Below are 14,885 nucleotides of genomic sequence, written 5' to 3'. Positions count from 1 at the left end.
TTCCACTATCATTTTCTTTTTCTAAATAAGTTTTACTTTAACACTAAAGCACGTAGAGCAGCAAGACAGCATGGTGGTTAGCACTGCTTTAAATTAGTCATCCTCTTATTTAGGCAGGCTCCTTAAAATCATTTACTCTTCTACTTTTGAACTCTAGCTTCAAATTTTTGGATAATGATTATTTTACATTTCCTTCCTGCCTAAATTTTGTATCATTCAATATCTTAACATTTGCTTGATTTTGACTTCCTATTTTTTCACACTTTTAGTTTCTCTTCTTCTCCTAGTTGACTTGTCTGAATTTTCTTTGGGTTCCCCTCTAAATTTTTCTAAATCTATGCATGATGGCCTGATATACTGTATGTGCCACTGCAAGCACTGTTCTGAGGGCTTGAGAATTTGGTAGGGATATAAAACAAAAGAATCAGATCCAAACATATGCATGAATACACAAGGAGCAAGCAGGGCACTTTCAAGAGAAATGATCCCAGATGATTTTTTTTTCATCTAATTAAATGTTTAGATACAAATATTTATTTAGTCTTATGTTGTTTTATTTAAATTGTAAATGGTTAATGTCACTTTACACTTTTGCTTTGAAACAAGGTTGAGTCAACCAACCCAATACCTTTGACAACAGATCAAGCCCCTTTTTTCTGTGAGAGACCCTGCTGTATGAGTAGGGACTCAAGTCTGGGATTCTGGATCTGTGAGGCAGCAGTGCTGCCCATTGTACCAACATAAGGCCTGCAAACTATTTTTGAATAGCTGAGCATGTTAGAGGGACAAAATATAAAATATAATTTGTTGATGATAAATTGATGATTGTTCAGAAAGGGCCCAAAATGCAACCCACAGCTTCACAATTTTATATAAAAGTAACTCAGTTACATAGGGGAAAAATATATATTCAAAATAAAATAGATTACCATCACTAGCTACAGATTTGTGCTTCCTTGCCTTAAATTAAAATAGATGATTAGGCTTATCTTGCTTAATCAGATTACCCAAAGACACGTGTTTAATTTTAAAAATGCAGGTCTATAGACAATTATAATTTTAATTGTATTACATACTTAATAATCCCCGGCAATCTAAATGCACGGTGTGGCTCAGCATTCAGCTTTAGGATAACTCACAACCAAGTCAAGACTATCCAGTTATAAAAAATGATAAATTATTTTACAGTGAAAATACTAATAATTAATATTTACATAGCAAATATGCAAGATAGTTAGAATTTTCTATATACAGTAGCTCTTCTTTTTTAAAAAAAGATTTTTGACTGAGGCTGAGTAGTAGGGTTTGTGCCTCAGGTGTTAAAAAACCTAAATACGACTCCGGATGAAGTTTAATAATGAAACACTTAAAGCTTATCAGTTCAACAATTAGCATTGCAGTTGGTGTTCTCAAAGTTGGAGAAGGAAATGAAGAATCATTATTCTGATTAAAGAACAGTTTCAGTCCCAGAATACACACATTGATTAAGTTAAACAAAATTGATAGACAGAAGCCATATCCAGAGGGGCTGGTGACGCGGCTGTGGACGTCAGCTGATGTGTGAAAATGAACCATTCATTAACAAAGGCTTAATATGCTTTAAAACACAATTGAGTTGCAATAATTTATTTGCTCTGAAATGACCTGATTACTGTGCACATTGTAGTTTATGTTCATCTGTATTGTTTTAAAAATTTTATGAGTGTCACTGTGGATGTCATGTATTATTGTATAGACTATCCAGGATTGGTGCTGACTTATATACATACATATAGTGTATATATATTATATAGCTGCAGTAGCCCCAGCCACATTTTGAATATACAGTACCTATAAAATGTATTCATCCTCTTAGAAGTTTTCACAGTTTATTGTTATGCATCATTAAATCACAATGGACTTAATTGGCCTCTTTCCACACTGATGAAAAGAAAAATACTTTTTTATTGATAAATTGAAAACTAATCTTTGTATAGTGGTCTAAATTAATTATTAATATAAATCACAAAATAAATAATATGACACACCTATTCCATCACAAGTGCAGCCAGTTCATTTTAGAAGTCCCAAAATTAGGTCATTGGAGATCATCTGTTTGAGGTTTCAGTTGGTTGTCATATGCATCTTATCTTAAAGGGACAACTTGTGGTCAGTCAGTATGGTGGACTAACCTACACAATGAGGACAAAGGAACACTCCAAGCAACTCCATGAAAAATGATTGAAAAGCACAAGTCAGGGTATGGAGGCAAGAAAATATCCAAGTCATTGAATATCCTTTGGAGTCCAGCTAAATCAACCATTAAGAAATGGACAGAGTGTGGCATAGCTGTAAATCTGCCTAGAACAGGCCAACCACAAAAACTGAGTGATCATACAAGAAGCACACAAGTGCGGGAGGCCACTAAGAGACCTATAAGAACTCTGAAAGAGACTGAGATTGGAGAGATTGTGAATACAGCAACTGTCACCCAGGACCTTCATCAATCACAGCTTTATAGGAAATTGGCAAAGGGAAAGCTAATATAAAAACACAATGGCATCTTGGTGAGATTTTCACAGAAGGCACAATGGACACACTGAGGTCAGCTGAAAGAGGCTTCTGATTAAACCAAAATTAAGATTTTGGGTATCAGATTAAATGCATGAACACTGCACACTGTCAAAAACACATCATCTCTGCTGTGAAGCATGGCAGGGACAAAGTGAGAAAGAGCTCATCTGTTGTCACCAGGAATCACTCTGCTTACAGTATTCAGAAGCAGTATTTGTATGGCCAAGGCTAGGAGTCCATCTTTAGCTAAAGCTTTAAAGAAACTGCTTCTGAAGGTTGTTGTAACCCAGAAGTTGCAGGTTCATGGATGGCCATCAGCAGTTACCACAATGCAAATCTGCAAACTAAGATGGTTTGTGGTGTGTGTGAATGTGCACCAAAACAGGATGCTTCTCTACAACAGGCGTTTGTGAGGTTACAGAGTTGAATTAATCTATCAAAATACAGGGAAATCCTGAAGGTAAACCTGATACGGTCTGCAAGAAACCTACACTTTGGGAATTTTTTTTTCAGGCAAGACAACACCCACAAATAGAAAGCCAAAGCTGCACAAGAAAAGCTTAAAATCAACAATGTTAATGTTATGGAGTGGCCAAGTCAGAGTTCACATGACAGTACAATTAAGAATTTGTGGCTGGACTTGAAAAAGGCTGTTTACTCATGATCCCAATGGAACCTGACAGGGCACAAGCAGTTTTGCAGAGATGAATGGGGACGAATTGCAGTGGGCAGATGTTTAAACCTGATCAAGACCTGTGCACAGAGAATTATGGCTGTCATAGATTCCACTAAATACTGACTTGTAGGGGCTGGATACTTTTCACAGGAACTGTATATCAGCATTAAGTAGGTTAGACAAAAGAAACACAGATATTCATCCATTCTTGAACATATTGCTGAGATCCTATGTGAACATCTGGGCAGTGCAGTGTGAGCTGTCATTTAGGCAGGGCAGGTTACCATAAGTAGTAAAACAACTGGTTGATTTTTTTTAATTGGTGTGTTTAAATCTTTAGCAGCTATCTTTAGCAGTACAGGAACCGACTATCTGCTACACCTCTCACTTTTGCATGATGAACTCACCTCATGGTTAAAAGTGTTCAGTTCTAGTATTGTAAAATGAAAAGTATACCAATGCATAAACACACTGATTTTAATTTAAGCCTCATTGCATTGGTTTATCTCTTTTTGATTTATAATTCAATGTCAAAGATATTGAGTTCAATATTGATTGAATTATTCTGTTGACATTAATGATAACTCAGCTATTGGTTCCGTTTATTCCAACAAAGTGCAAGGCAGGAGGAGAACCTGGAGAAGGTGCCAGCCCATCGCAGCACCCACTTCTGCACAGCCTCATACTCACACAAGGCCAGTTTCGAATTGACATGACTTCTGCAATGTAGGATATACAGTATGTAAGGACTTGAGCCTAGGATACTGGATCCATGAGGCAGCGATGCTAGTCACCTTATAACCCTATATAATAAATAATTATAGTACTAGGGTGTTGTACCGTGTTAGCCATTATGAATGTAGAGAAAAGCCAAGCAAAATGACACCTTTTATTGACTAACTAAAAAGATTACAATATGCAAGATTTCGAAGCAACTCAGGCCCCTTATTACATCTTGCCTGAAGAAGGGGCCTGAGTTGCCTCGAAAGCTTGCATATTGTAATCTTTTTAGTTAGCCAATAAAAGGTGTCATTTTGCTTGGTTTCTCTCTAATAAATAATTTAAAATTTAGTTCTTAAATCTTCTTTAAAAATTCCTTAAACTCTTTAAAAGTAAGCAAAAAATTAAACACTTTACACTAACATTCTTCGGCTCATCAAAGGTCATAGGGGACTAGGGTGAGATCCAACAGTAATGGGTCCAAGACAGGAGCCAACCCTGCATGAGACACTAGTCAATTCGCAAAGCCATTCAAAAGTCAACAGTTACTTTAACATGCATGTCTTTAGAATTTGGGGAGAAAACTGAAGCACTCAAACAAAAGGCTGCAGATACTCGGGGAAGAATGTGCATACTCCAAACAGAATGTGGTCAGGAATGGAAGTCAAACCCACAAAGCTGGATGCATGAGGCAGAAGCACTCATTCATGATTTAATTTTGCAAATATGTTTAGGCTATATTATAATAAAAAGAAACTAGAAACCCAATAAAATTGCCAACCTGTAAAAATGTGTTTGGTCAACTATTTACAAGACATGGGGTTGGAGTACAGCACGGTGCTTACTTTTCCTGCTTCACTGTATGTAAATGCATGCCCATGCACAGCCCATATTTTTTCATGTGTCCTCTTCAGCCTTCTGATTTCTTCTTATAGCTCCAAAATTAGGTTTTAGGTTACTTAACCAGTTTAAACTGCTTGAAAGTGGGCATAATAGTGTTTCTTGTAAACATAAAGTGCATATTGTGGGGCTGGTCGCAGGGACAGGTCTTGGGTCTCCAGGACATATAATTGGGTTTCAGAATGAACAAATAGATAAAAATGTCCTTACTCTTTCCAAGTCTAGCTTTTATTCCCTATTTAAAGGCTCTACATGATTCAGGAGCTTACATATATATTTCCATTCACTAGCTCCATTTTTTTCCTTCTCTTTATTATAGTTTCTGTTATTTTTCTTGCTGATTTCTATTACTTTGGTTTTTTTTATTTGAGTTCCAAACCATACTCATATCCTGTCTTGGCTATTATATTTATCATCTGTTGCAGATTCTCTTCCTTTTTACTATTAAAGCTACAGTATAATGTCTATATGTCTGTGGTGTTTTGAGCTCAGATCTGTATTTGCATTATTCTTTTTTGTACTAGCTGTAATAAGATTATTGTGCACATTGCAGTTTATATTCATCTCGATTATTTAAAAAAATTGTATGAGTGTCACTGTGGGCATGATGTAGGATTGCGGCCTATCCAGAGTTGGTGCTGACCTGTGCCCTAAATAGGCATAGTAGGCTCTGGTACCTCTAGATCAAGAGATCCCAAACTTTTTTTGGCTGCAGACCCCTTTACCAAAAACTTTTAAAACCGTCGACCCCCTAGTCATTTACTTTACTTACTCAAATTAATAAATTTGTACATTACTCGATATTAAATATTTCACTAGTTATCAAACTTTTGATTTTAATCACTTGTAATTAATGATTGAAAAAGATAAAATGACTATGGAATACGGCATTATCTTGTGCAACATTTAATATCGAAACCTGCACTAATGAAAATTAAAGCAAAAAAATACGAGCAGAGTTTTTTTACATTTTTGACTTTTATGAAATAAATATGTAAATTCAAAATAAGTACAAATATTGAAATCACTTTATTAAACATAAAAATGAAGTGAAAAAATCAACATATTCAGACAGAATTAAACATCAACAAAATTACAACAACAAAAGATTTTAATCAGAATTATAAAAATAAGAATACCAAATAAATTAGCTTGGAAAACTGAATTTAATGAGATGGGTGCACCTGGTGATCTGTCAACAATTTATCTATGTCCGGTTTTAAATTAGTGAGTTGCATTTTCAAATCTTCACGTTCAGTGATATGCAATCGATGTCTATTCTGAAGCAGGTTTAAAACTACACTGAAGCCTCTGCCTACCAGATACGATGATGGAAATGCCAGCAAATACTTTTGTACAACAGTCCATAGAGCTGGGTACAGAAGTGGAATATCTTGTTGCAGCCAAAACTTTTGATAACCCTGTTTGAATTGTACCTTGAGATCCTCGTTCGTGCTGATGGTTCTTAGCTCATCTTGTAAAATTATATTTGGTTTTGTACTAGTAGTGTATGGGTTTATTATCCAGTCCGGTATTTCCAATGATAGAATATATTCGAACCTAGTTTTGAAATCTAAGTGAAGAGCCTCCAAGTGGTTGATGTAAAACAAGATGTTTTCTTCTTGGATTGTGCCTTTCTTAAATAAGTTGGGGCACTGGGAAAGCTCAGATCTTGCAATATTTTGCTTAAAAAACATTAATCTGGCAACAAAAGCCGATATGACCGATTTTGCTTTGATGAGATTCAAATTGTCTCCTTGCAGTTGTAAATTAACATCATTAAATTTGCCAAATAAGTCGGTTAAATAAGCAATATCTGTTTTACTCTTAAGTAAATTTTCTTTCAAACTGGAATCCTTGTCTTCCAAAAACTCTAAAACAGATTGAAAAAGTGCAAAAAATCTCGCCAAACGTAAACCTTTTGAAAGCCAGCAGACTTCGGTATGGAGAACCAATCGATAGAAATCTTCGTCGCTTTCCTCGCATAATCGTGTGAACAGTCTAGTGTTCAAAGTGTTGCTTCGAATTTTGTTCACAGCTGTTATAGCAACCTGAAGCGATTGATGCAATTTGTTGCTAAGGTTCTTGGCTACGAAATGTTGCCTATGGATTACACAGTGAACTGCAAGCACTTCAGGTACGTGTTGTTTCAGGTAATTTATGAAACCACGATAACGACCAACCATAGCTGGTGCTCCATCCGTCGCAACAGATATTATATTTGTCAATGGAATCACTTTTTCCCTGAAAAATAGCTCCATTAAATTAAAAATCGATTCGCCTCAGTTTCTAAAGTTCTAGCAAAAAGCAGCTCTTCATTCACTTCCTGATCTTGAATAAAGTGAACATATGCCAGCAACAAAGCTTCATTACCGGGTAATGTTGACTCGTTCAATTGGCGGGAAAAAACATTTTTTTGCAAATGATTACACAAACAGTTTTCCACGTCGTGACTCATTTCGTTGATACGTCTTTGAACTGTGTTATTGCTCAAAGGAATCCTTTTTATAACATCTTGTGCAGGTTTGTGGAGTACAGTGTTCAATACCTCCGTGACGGCCGGTAGAATCAGTTTCTAAATTCTTCCCTATGGTATGTGGCTCACCAGACTTCGCGATAAATTAGAACATTAGAACACTCTAGACGAGAACAGGCCATTCAGCCCAACAAAGCTCACCAGTACTATCCACTTATTTCTTCCAAGAAAATATCAAGTCGAGTTTTGAAAGATCCTAACGTCTTACTGTCTACCACACTACTTGGTAGCTTATTCCAAGTTTCTATCGTTCTTTGTGCAAAGAAAAACTTCCTAATGTTTGTGTGAAATTTACCCTTAACAAGTTTCCAACTGTGTCCCCGTGTTCTTGATGAACTCATTTTAAAATAACAGTCTCGATCCACTGCACTAATCCCTTCATAATTTTAAACACTTCAATCATGTCACCTCTTAATCTTCTTTTGCTTAAACTGTAAAGGCTCAGCTCTTTTAATCTTTCCTCATAATTCAACCCCTGTAGCCCTGAAATCAGCCTAGTCGCTCTTCTCTGGACCTTTTCTAGTGCTGCTATGTCCTTTTTGTAGCCTGGAGACCAAAACTGCACACAGTACTCAAGATGAGGCCTCACCAGTGCATTATAAAGGTTGAGCAGAACCTCCTTGGACTTGTACTCCACACATCGTGCTATATATCCTAACATTTTGTTAGCCTTCTTAATGGCTTCTGAACACTGTCGGGAAGTCGATAGCTTAGAGTCCACTATGACTCCTAAATCCTTCTCATAAGGTGTACTCTCGATTTTCCGACCGCCCATTGTGTATTCAAACCTAACATTTTTACTTCCAATGTGTAATACTTTACATTTACTGACATTAAATTTCATCTGCCACAAATCTGCCCAAGCCTGTATGCTATCCAAGTCCTTCTGTAATGATATAACGGATTCCCTATTATCTGCTAATCCACCTATCTTGGTATCATCTGCAAAACTTAACCAGCTTGTTACTTATATTCCTATCTAAATCATTTATATATATATTAAAAATAGCAGTGGCCCTAGCACTGACCCCTGTGGAACACCACTCTTAACATCGGCCAGTTCTGATGAGGTTCCTTGCACCATCACCCTCTGCTTCCTTTGTCTGAGCCAATTCTGCACCCATCTACAAACATCACCCTGAACTCCCACCTCTTTTAATTTGATGCCCAACCTCTCATGTGGCACCTTAACAAATGCTTTCTGAAAGTCCAGATAAATAATATCATAAGCTTCACTTTGATCGTATCCTTTTGTTGCCTCCTCATAGAATTCCAGCATGTTAGTAAAACACGACCTCCCTCTTCTGAACCCATGCTGACTGCTTAGAATAACTCCTGTCCTTGCCAGGTGTTGCTTGATCTTATCCTTAATAATTCCTTCCATTAATTTGCCTGTGATGCATGTTAAGCTTACTGGCCTATAGTTGCTTGGATCTGCCCTGTCACCCTTTTTATATAATGGGATGATATTTACCATTTTCCAGTCCTTCGGAATCTCTCCAGTGTGCAGTGACTTCCTAAAAATATGCGTCAAGGGTTTATATATGTACTCACTCGCCTCATTAAGAACATGAGAATAAATATTATCTGGTCCTGGTGATTTGTTCGATTTCATCTTATTTAATCTGAGCAGTACTTCTCTCTCTACAATTTCCAAATCCCTCAGTACCTCCTCAGTAGTCGCGTTTACCTCTGGGAGGTTATCCACTTGCTCACTTGTAAACACCTTAGAAAAATGTAAGTTTAAGGCATCCGCTATTTCACTGTCTGTATCTTATAATTCCCCTTTACTATTCCTGATGCACTTGACATCCTCCTTGACTGTTCTTTTACTACTAAAATACTGAAAGAATCTCTTAGGGCCTTCTTTCACCTTATCTGCTATACTAGGGGGCTCCGCCCCCTGCTCGCTTCGCTCGCCAACCCCTGGTGTTGGGAAAGACAAAGAGCGTGATGTATGAATGAGATGTAGAATAGTGTGACGGTGTAGATGATGCAAATAGAAAGCAAACAATAAAGTGTGTGGCACAGTGTAAAGGTTTATTGGAAAATTTATTTGTACACGCCGTTTAAGTGTAAAAGGTAATTCCAGGTCAGAACTTGTAAGGTCAATGAAGATGGTCATTATCGTGATCAGAGTCAAGTTTGTCAGAGCTTAGAAAGAGTTGTGTCTCTCCAGGAAGTAATGGAATGACTTGGGTATTTATGTTTTCCACATTAATATTTTTTGGACATAATATAGTGCGTTGTGTTAAAAGGGGCATTTGGTCTAATGAGATTGCTGTTCCAAATCTCTCTGTAACTAAGTCGTCGCAGATAAAGGCTTGAGGAATTGTAATAATATGTGGCTGAAGTCCATCTGTATTGGTGAGTGTACCATCTCTCAGTTGTAATAAGCAATTGTTATGATCTGGTTCTGGACATCGTATCTTTTTTACTAACTGTATCTTTTGAAAGCAATGCCAATTGTCTGCGTATTTTAAGGTGCACTGAACAATAGCTGAGTGCATGGCATCTGGAAGAATAGCTAATCACTGTTTAAAATCTCCTCCTAATAAAAGTACCTTTCCTCCAAATCGAATATTATTATTCATAAACGTTTGTAGAAGTTTATGAATGGTGTTGAGTAAGTGACTTCATGCCATTGTACATTCATCAATAAACAACATTTTTTGATGACGGATGTCACGTGCAGTGCCACCGTTAATGTTCATTGTCACTGTGAATTTCCCATTGGGATTAATAAAGTATCTATCTATCTATCTATCTATCTATCTATCTATCTATCTATCTATCTATCTATCTATCTATCTATCTATCTATCTATCTATCTATCTATCTATCTATCTATCATAGTGGATACCGATTTGTAGGATCTAATGTAGTTGATAAAGATTTCACTTTCAGGTACATCGTCAGTTATAAGCTTCTGTAGATATTCAGTATACGAATGTAAAGAAGGCAGTCTACATATACACATATCTACATATATACATATATATATATATATATATATATATATATATATATATACAGTATACATATACACATCCACATATATACATATATCAACATATATATACACATACATATACACACATACATACATACACACACACATATATACACATACAGACACATATATATACATATACATATTTACATATCTATATATATATACACATATATACATATCTACATACATACACATATATCTATATATATGTATATATATATATATAATATAGATATCTATCTATATATATATTATATATATATATATATATATATAGATATAGATATATATATATATATATAGATCTATCTATCTATCTATCTATCTATCTATCTATCTATCTATCTATCTATCTATCTATCTATCTATCTATCTATCTATCTATCTATCTATCTATCTATCTACAGTAATCCCTCGCTATATCGCGCTTCGCCTTTCGCAGCTTTACTCCATCGCGGATTTTATATGTAAGCATATTTAAATATATATCGCGGATTTCTGCGGACAATGGGTCTTTTAATTTCTGGTACATGCTTCCTCAGTTGGTTTGCCCAGTTGATTTCATACAAGGGACGCTATTGGCAGATGGCTGAGAAGCTACCCGGCTTACTTTTCTGTCTCTCTTGCGCTGACTTTCTCTGATCCTGACGTAGGGGGATTGAGCAGGGGGGCTGTTCGCACACCTAGACGATAAGGACGCTCGTCTAAAAATGCTGAAAGATTATCTTCACGTTGCTATCTTTTGTGCAGCTGCTTCCTGAAACAACATGCTGCACGGTGCTTCGCATACTTAAAAGCTCGAAGGGCACATATTGATTTTTGATTGAAAAACAAACTCTGTCTCTCTCTCTCTCTCTTCCTGCTTCTGACGGAGGGGGTGTGAGCTGCCGCCTTCAACAGCTTTGTGCCGAGGTGCTTCGCATACTTAAAAGCAAACAGCCCTATTGATTTGTTTGCTTTCCTCTGTCTTTCTGACAGACTCTGCTCCTGACTCACACTCCTTTGAAGAGGAAGATATGTTTGCATTCTTTTAATTGTGAGACAGAACTGTCATCTCTGTCTTGTCATGGAGCACAGTTTAAACTTTTGAAAAAGAGACAAATGTTTGTTTGCAGTGCTTGAATAACGTTCCTGTCTCTCTACAACCTCCTGTGTTTCTGCGCAAATCTGTGACCCAAGCATGACAATATAAAAATAACCATATAAACATATGGTTTCTACTTCACGGATTTTCTTATTTCGCGGGTGGCTCTGGAACGCAACCCCCGCGATGGAGGAGGGATTACTGTATATATATATATATATATATATATATATATATATATATATATATATATATATATATATATATATATATATAATCTCTATCTATCTATCTATCTATCTATCTATCTATCTATCTATCTATCTATCTATCTATCTATCTATCTATCTATCTATCTATCTATCTATCTATATCTCTATCTATCTATCCATATATATACATCCCCGTGCTTTGCAGCGGCGAAGTACTGCTTTTAAATTTTTATTAAGAAGAAAACCTTTTTAAATTGAGTGAAAATCCACTAATAACAATTTGTTAAGGATCTGTTTTTTTGTGACGCTGACTTCACACAGCCTCTCCGTTGTTTTATAAATGAACGTCATATAAGGTCTTCCTTTTTCGTTGCTTTGCCAACGGAAGCAGCCTTTTTATTTAATCCTGTTTTTATGATTGTTCTGTTTGTATATCAACATATAGTTGTACAGGAGAAAAACAATCTTGCCTGGAATCAATGGCAACCTTTTGTAGGTCTATGAACTTAATTTAAACTTTAGGTTTACACGGTGCTTTCTTTCCGAAGTACCTGCACTCATGAATATGTCTGTATGTGTCAGTCGCTCAAATCCCCGCGGTTCGCACCGGCGAAGTTCTGCTTTTAAATTTTTATTAAGAAGAAAAGAAAACCTTTTAAAATTGAGGGAAAATATACCAATAACAGTTTGTTAAGGATCTGTTTTTTTTGTGAAGCTGCCTTCACTCGAGTGATCACTTCGAGCTTTAAGCCTGAGAAATCACCCCGTAAATGTACACGTTTAATTGCACATCTGTTAATATGTATGCTTACAAAGTATTAAAAGACACTCAACAATTACACAGTATTAAAAGACACTCAACAATTAATGTCATTTACCTTCGTTCCCGCATTTGACTCGTGCTGTAAATCTCTTCCTTGTTTTCAGTTCACGTGATTACGTAGGAGGCGTAATATGTGATTACGCGATACGTGACTCCGCCTCCTCCATTAGAGTATATGGACAAAAAACAGGTTCCAGTTATGACCATTACGCGCAGAATTTCGAAATGAAACCTGCCTAACTTTTGTAAGTAAGCTGTAAGGAATGAGCCTGCCAAATTTCAGCCTTCCACCTACACGGGAAGTTGGAGAATTAGTGATGAGTGAGTCAGTTAGTCAGTCAGTCAGTGAGTCAGTGAGGGCTTTGCCTTTTATTAGTATAGATGACTGATAGATTCTGCTAATATCGAATATCGTCTCGAGCAAGTGTGGACATGCAACGGTTATTCATGTCCGCAATTGCTTTGATACGTTCGATAAGACAATGCACAGACATGTTTGTGCTACATGTATTTTCATGCATTCTTACGTGAGACTCTTTTACTGATGCATTTTACCTTTTCGTTTGGTATGTAATGTGTTTTTATCAAAAAAGTGTTTTTTTGAATTATTTTGCTTCTTAATTAGGTACCTATTGGAATCAGATATTTTGAAGTAACAAACAAATAGCAGTAATAAGGGGGTCTATTTTTGCTGTTGTCGACCTCCAAATTTTTTTAGTGAAACTATCGACCCCTAGAAAGTTCAAATCGACCACAGGGCATTGATATCGACCACTTTGGGAACTCTTGCTCCAGATTATACAGTTCCTACAACAAGCATTCACCCCCTTGGAAGTTTTCACATTTTGTTGATATACCTGTACAATGTTGAAACCCATTGGATTTAATTTGGCTTTTTCTGACACTATTCGGCAGAAAAAGACTCTTTAATGTCAAAGTGAAAACCAAAATGATCTAAGCTAATCACAGATACAAAACACAAAATCATCGATTGCATGAGTATTCACTCTTTTAATGACACACTGTAATCGTCACTGGTGCAGCCATTTGGCTTTAGAAATCCCATCATTATTTCAATTGAGATATCCTGACTGGGGTTTTAATTGATTACAGTATAAATGCAGCTTATCTGGATAGTGATGAATCAGTATAATGATCTAAACTACACAGTGAAGACAAAAGAACACATCAACACCTCGATAAAAAGGTGGGTAAAAAAGCACAAGTCAGGGGATGGAGACAAGAAAACATCCAAGTCACTGAATATCCCTTGGCGTTCAGTTAAATCAACCATTAAGAAGTGGAAAGAGTATGACACAGCTGTAAATCTGCCTGAGCAGGCTGTCTGAGTGATTGATTCAAGAAGAAGGTGAGTGAAGGAGGCCACCAAGAGATCTAAAAGAACCCTTAAGAAGCTACAAGCTACAGCATATGAGATTGGAGAGACTTATGCAAACAATTTGCCCAGATGCTTCACCAGTTGCACTTTTATGGGAAAGTGGCAAAACAAACACTGTTAAAACAAATAGACAAAGGCACATGACAACAGGCAAGCATTTACCGGAAGGAACATGGGAGACTGTGAAGTCAGAACGAAGACGGTTCTATAGTGTGATGTGACCAAAATTGAGCCTTTGGCCATCAGGCTAAACACCATATTTGCTTTAACCACTGCATCTTATCAAAAACATACCATTGCCACCATTCTTCCTTTTTAACTTGCTTTGTTAGTAATCAACCTTACAGGTTAATGATGGAGGTGAAAACCGTGTCAAATACCAAGACCCTGCTAAACCTAAACTGAGACTGCTCCTAATACGGCACCACAGAAGCTTTTTTATTAACTGAAAAGCCTGATGTTAGTTAAAAACTACACAAATTCGTGGCAATGACTGAACTTAATTTATTAATTGAATGTTTACTTTACAAAATGCAAACACTATAATATATTCAAAAAGTGGAATGTGTATATCATAAATGAATATTAACCAATCAAAATTAAGTTAATCATTACATTTCAAGAAATAGTAATTGAACAGAGAAATCGGACAAATAAAGATTTGTATGCAATTTTTAATTAAAGAATCAATTTTATGCAAACAAAAGAATAACATTTGAACATCTCCAAGAGAGAGACAATCACAAACCACAATTTATCCTTAAAGCAAAAAAAGTAGATTTCCACAGAAACTAAAATTTAACCTTCGACAATCTATCTTTAAAACTTAACTTGAGTCAAGGAGAAGAGAAACAAAGACAAGCAGAGTACTATGAGAATACAAAAATGGCAATGTTCGATGGTCTACCTTTTCTTGAACAGGTCCTACACCTATTAAGCAATTGTCACATAACTACTTGAATTAGG

The sequence above is a fragment of the Erpetoichthys calabaricus genome, chromosome 12 (assembly GCF_900747795.2).
Source record: "Erpetoichthys calabaricus chromosome 12, fErpCal1.3, whole genome shotgun sequence".
Taxonomy (NCBI): Eukaryota; Metazoa; Chordata; class Cladistia; order Polypteriformes; family Polypteridae; genus Erpetoichthys; species Erpetoichthys calabaricus.
Note: the sequence above shows the minus strand (reverse complement) of the source record.